General features: G+C 39.0%; 1 pseudogene; it reads right to left on the bottom strand.

The window, feature by feature from the left end:
* Positions 1 to 1,534: 1,534 nt before the first annotated feature.
* LOC100684191 lies at positions 1,535 to 2,397 on the bottom strand (annotated as a pseudogene).
* Positions 2,398 to 6,369: the final 3,972 nt, after the last annotated feature.

The raw sequence follows: 6,369 nt of genomic DNA on the forward strand, positions 1-6,369 counted from the left end.
AGGCAGAGGGAGAAGCAGGCTCCATGCAAGGAGCCCAACGTGGGACTCGATTCCTGGTCTCCAGGGTCACGTCCTGGGCTGAAGGCGGCGCTAAACCGCTGAGCCACTCAGGCTTCCCACTTTCTTAGTTTCTTAATATAAAAGTGTATCCACGGGAAGGGAAAAATAAAAGTGCATTTTTTACAGAGGACATTATGGTCCATGTAGAAAAACCAAAAGAATGACAAAACAACTCCTGGAATTAATAAGTGAATGTAGCAAAGTTGTAGGATTTAAGGGTAATACACAGAAGTCAATCCCTCTCCTATATGCCAGCAATGAAGTAGAATTTGAAATTAATATGATTTCATTTACATTAGCAACCCCAAAATTAAATACTTAGGTATAAATCTAACAAAATATGTACAAGATCTATATGAGAAAAATTACAAAGATCTAATGAATGAAATTAAAGAAGAACTAAATAAATGGAGAGACAGTCTGTATTCATAGATAAGAAGACTCACTATTGTCAAGATGTCATTTCCTTTCAACTTGGTCTATAGATTTAGTTCAATCCCAATCAAAATCCCAGCAAGTTATTTTGTAGACATTGAGAAACTAATTCTGAAGTTTGTATAGACAGACAATAAATCCAGAATAACCAATACAATATTGAGGGAGCAGAACAAAGTTGGAAGACTGACACTATGTGACTTTAAGACTTACTATGAAATTACAATAATCAAGACAATGTGATACTGGCAAAAGACAAACAAATAAACCCATGGAACAGAATAGAGAGTCCAGAAATAAACCCACATAAGTCTAGTCAACAAATCTTTGACAGAGGAGAAAAGGCAATACAACACCTGGATATTCACATGCAGAAAAATGAATCTAGACAGACTTTACATCCTTCACAAAAATTAACTCAAAATGAATCACAGACTTAAATGTAAAATGCAAAACTATAAAATTCCTAAAGGAGAGCTGTGATACTGTGACTTATAAGAAATACATATTTGGTGATTCAGATGACCAAACTATATTTCTCATACATATTTGGTCTTTGTTCACAGTTCCTGGTTCATAGGTCCCAAAACCCTTGGAGTTTCTCATGAGAAGAGCAATAAAGGTGCCTTTTGTTATGTTAATGAGGCGACTCTCAGGAAGCCCTTAGGTCACCTAAGAATGGGAGAACCAATCACAGGATTAGAGGGTTGGTACTTTCAGTCTCACCCCACCTAACTCCCACCTCCACAGAGAGGAGAGGAATGGCAAATTGGGTTTAATTGCTGAGATATTAATTTATTTTTTATTTATTTTTATTTATTAGAGAAAGAACATGAGCAGAGGGAGAGGCAGAGGGAAAAGCAGGCTTCCCGCTCAGCAGGGAGCCTGATACCAGACTCAATCCCAGGATCCTGAGATCATGACCCTAGCCAAAGGCAGATGCTTAATTGAGCCACGCAGGCACCCCAAGATATTAATTTTTTAATAAATTTAAGAACAGCTTTATTTTCTCTCCTCTCCCTAGAGCAACTAAAGCCATCTAAAAGGGGTGTGGTCTGGGAAACAGTGGGCACCAGGAGTCCTAGTTCCCTTCATTGTCTGCATCAGGTGCTAAGAGGCCTGGGAGTGCTGGGGGCAGAGGCAGAGTCAAGGTAAAGGGTGTGAAAGGTGTGAGGGGACTCTAAGAGTGGGCACGGGGTGGCCAGCCTGAGATGGAGCCTGTGGTGTCTTCTCTGCCCCATCAGTGTCTATGTCCATAGACTCATCCTGCTGCTCCAAGTCCATCCCTGACAGCTTCTTGTCCTTGACTTTGCTTCCCATCCTACCATTCTTCCAGCCACTGCTGCCTGACTTCTGGCCCCTGTGGGGACCCTTGTTCCTTTGCATGTCGCTATCTTCCCTGTGTGCCTGCATGTCAGGCACAGAGGCCACCAGGTCCTTCAAGAAGTCAAACTGCTGGGGTGCTTGGATGGCTCGGCTCAGTCAGGTAAGCATCTTTCAGCTCAGATCATGATCTCAGGGTTGTGGGATTGAGCCCCGTGTTGGGCTCCACACTCAGCTCCAGGTCTGCTTGTCCTTTTCTATCCCTCTCTGCACCTTCCGCCATGTTGGTGCTTCCTCTCTCTCTCTCTCTCTCAAATAAATATATAAATAAAATATTTTTTTTTAAAAAAGAAGTCAAACTGCTGCTCCAGCTCACTGTGATGCTTCAGGTGGGATGTAGTCATAGTTTGGTGCTTCAGGACTGGGTCACCTGGCAGGCCTTCTTCAATAGCAACTCCAGGAAGAGCTCAAGCAGGAACTTGAGCACCAGGAGATGATGATAGGTACAGCTGCTGTCACTTTCCCAATTTCTTCATCAGTTTGCATGATCTTTTTGATCCACCCCAGCAGGAACCACATGCTATACTTCTTGCTCAGCATCAATTTAATCAGTCATGACTATATAATGAAGCCTCCACAAAACCCCAAAAGGACAGGGTTCAGAGAGTTTTCAGGTTGGTAAACATGTAGAAGTTCTGGGAGAGTAGCACACCTGGAGAAGGCATGGAAGCTCTGTGCCCCTTCCTCACACTTTGCCTATGTATCTCTTCCATCTGGCTATTTCTGACTTCTATCCTTTTAGGAGAAATCAGTGATCTAGTAAGTGAAATGTTGCTTTGAGTTCTGTGAACTGGTTGAACAAATTAATTGAACCCAAGGAGGAGGTCATGGAAACCTCCAATCTGTAGTCTGTCTGTCAGAAGCACAGGTAACAACCTGGGCTTGCAACTGGCATCTGAAAGGTGTGTGGGGGGGAGACAGTCTTATAAGACTAAAATGTTAACCTGTGGAATCTGGTGCGATCTCCAGGAAAATGGTGTCAAAATTGAGTTGAATTGTTAAGATACCTAATTGGCGTCCGGAGCATTGCTTGGTGGTGTGGGAAACCACCCCCACCTCCCCACATTAAAATTGGGTGCTCAAACCACAAAATAGCATAGGAAAAAGATACAACACCAAAGGCACAATATGTATGAAAGAAAAAATTGATAAGCTGGAATTCACTAAAATTAAAAACTTCTGCTGAAAGATAGTGTCAAGAGATTGAGAAGACAAGCCACAGACTGGGAGAAAATATTTGCAGAAGACACATCTGGTAAAGGACAGCTATCCAAAATACATAAATCACTCTGAAAATGCAACAAGTAGAAAACAAACAACTCAATTAAAATGGACCAAAAATCCTTAACAGAACCTTCACCAAAGATGATACACGGATGGCAAATAAGCATATGAAAGGATGCCACACTTCACATGTCATCAAATAAATGCAGATTAAAACAAAAGTGAATTACTACTGCACATCATTTTAGAATGACCAATACCCAGAATATGACAACACCAAATGTTGGTGAGGTCGTGGAGCAACAGGAACTCACATTCATTGCTGGTGGGGGCACAAAGTGGTATAGCCACTTTGAAAAACAGTTTAGTAGTTTCTTACAAAACTAAACATACTCTCACCATATATCCATCAACCTTGGTATTTATGCAAAGGAGCTGAAAATTTATGTCCACATAAAACCCTGCACATGGATGTTTATAGCAGCTCTATTTATAATGCAGGAGCTTGGATGGAAGCAACCAAGATGTCCTTCAGTAGGTGAATGAATAAATAAATTGCGGTACATCCAGGCAATGGACTATCATTCAGCACTAAAAAGAAGTAAGCTACTAAGCCATGAAAAGATATGGAAGAAATGTATATTAAATGCATATTACTAAGCGAAAGAAGCCAATCTGAAAAGGCTACATACTATATGATTCCAACTCTGTGTATTCTGGAAAAGGCAAAAATATGGATAGTAAAAGATCATTAGTTGTCAGAGGTTTGAGGTTGGGTGGGTTGTGGGCCAGAGAGGGTAAGGATGAATAGGTGGGGCACAGAAAAATGTTAGGGCAGCGAGAATATTCTATATGATATTATAATGATGGATACATGTCATTACATATTTGTTTAAGCCCATAGAATGTACAACACCAAGAATGAACTCTAATATAAACTATGAACTCATGATGATGATGATGTGTCATTGTAGATTCATCAATTTTAAAAAATATGCCACTTTGGTGTGGGGTGTTAATAATAAGGGATGCTATGTATGTAGGGGGCAAAGAATATATGAGAAATCTCTGTAGCTTCTCTCCAATTTTCCTATGAATCTTACACTGCTCTAAAGAAACAAAGTCTTAACTTTAAAAGTGTATCCATTTTTCCCTCAGTCTTCAAAGATACTTTCTCTGTGTACAGTTCTTATGAGTAGTTATGGAAGTAACTAGTTTCTTTCAATATGGTGAAGATATTATTCACTCCTCTACCTTCCATTGCTGCTGTTGAAGCGTCAACTCTTGGTCTAAATGCCATTCCTTTGAACAGCATCTGTCTTTTATCCTGGTCATTTTTTTTGGTTTTCCTTTTGTCTTTGCTGTTCTACATTTTCATTCTGATGAATATAGGTGGGATTTTCTTTTACTTCTCTCATTTGAAGTTGGGGGACTTCTAGAATTGTGGATTATGTATTTCATCACTTCCAAAAATTAATAGCAGTTATATATTTATTCCCTTTCTACTATCTTTTTGGAATTCTAATTAAATTATTGTTAGACTCTTTCATTCTATCCCCCATGTCTCTTAATCTGTCTTTTGTATTTTCCATCCTTTATTTTCTCTGTGACACCTTCGGGATAACTTTCTGACTTATCTTCAAATACACCCAATTATCTTCTTATTCATGAGTAAGCTATTGGTTTTATGGATTAATCCATAATATATCTGTCTATATCTATACATGCATGCATATATATCCATCCAAATTCATATTCATATCTATATCTATTTGTTTATGTACATGTATTCATTTCTATAAGTTTTAACTGGTTCTTTTCCAAATCTGATGTCACTTTATAAGGTTTTCTGTTTGCAAAAATATTTTAAGTTCACTATTTATTTATTTATTTATTTATTTTTAAGGTTTTATTTATTTATTCATGAGAGACACAGAGAGAGAGAGAGATAGAGAGAGAAGCAGAGACACAGGCAGAGGGAGAAGCAGGCTCCATGCCTGGAGCCCGATGCAGAACTTGATCCCGGGACTCCAGGATCGCACCCTGGGCCAAATGCAGGTGCTAAACCGCTGAGCCACCCAGGGATCCCCTTACCCAATAATTCTATATGTGGAGTCTTAGTGGATCTCTCTGTTGTCTATTCTCTCTGCTTGTTCTCATGCACAGTATTTTTTTCTTGTGTGAATGATACTGTTTGCTGTTAAATATCTTTGAAAATGTAGTTATACAGGGGCACCTGGCTGGCTCAGTTGGTTGAGCATCCAACTTTTGATTTTGGCTCAGGTCATGATCTCAGAGTTGTGGGACTGAGCCCCACATTGGGCTCCATGCCCAGCAGAAACCTGTTAAGATTCTCTTTCTCTTTCTGCCCCTCCCCCTTTCCCCCTCTAAAATAAATAAGCAAACAATAAAATTAAATTTAAAAATGTATTTATAGGAATAATTTGAGTATTATGAACGATGCAAAAATATACAAAAGAAAATACATATCTGCTTAAACCAAATATATAAGGACACTATCTGTTCAAGATCACTTCAAACTAAATTCAATGCTTGAGGGTTTTGACCTTGTATTTTTTTCCCCTTTGGCATTCCATAAGATGTCAATTTCAGCTAAAAATACACCCAAAGGCCAATTCACTTGTACTTCACCCTGACCCTAATAGTATAGCCCTTCGGGATTTCTGCTTATAATAGTGATGGTCTCCTTTTAGACTCTCCACCTTAGACAGGCCATGTCACCCTAGCTGTTAAAACTAAAGTTCTAATTTTTTCAGGTTGACAAAGGTCTTCAGTGGCCTCTGGGCTCCCTTTACCAATCTGGGTTCCTACTTTCCTTTCAAGTTTGCCCTAGAAATTCCTCACTATCTTGTCAGCTTTTCAGTGCTTTAAAAAAAAAACACTTTATTTTTGCATTTTATCCATAACTTGTAGTTGCTTTTCTGCAAATGGTTGGTCCAAATAACTTACCCTGCCATTACTAGAAATGGAAATCAATTAATAATGTTTACAAGAAAAGTCCCATTCCAGATTGGAACTGTATAATTCCTGATGTGACATGGCTGTAATAGATATTTTTATTTATTTTCACTTTATTATTGTGGGGAGGGGTTACCCATTCCAGTTTCTGCACACAACTATTTTATTTTAGGGGAAGAAAATGAAATATTCAGTAGGAGTCTGTCTTTTGGCGTCAGCAATGAACAGATTCTCTTCCCCATCTGTTAGTGGGGGAGGGTCAAAACATTTTCTTTTTCTCTATCATTT

The sequence above is a fragment of the Canis lupus genome, chromosome X (genome assembly GCF_011100685.1).
Source record: "Canis lupus familiaris isolate Mischka breed German Shepherd chromosome X, alternate assembly UU_Cfam_GSD_1.0, whole genome shotgun sequence".
Taxonomy (NCBI): domain Eukaryota; kingdom Metazoa; phylum Chordata; class Mammalia; order Carnivora; family Canidae; genus Canis; species Canis lupus.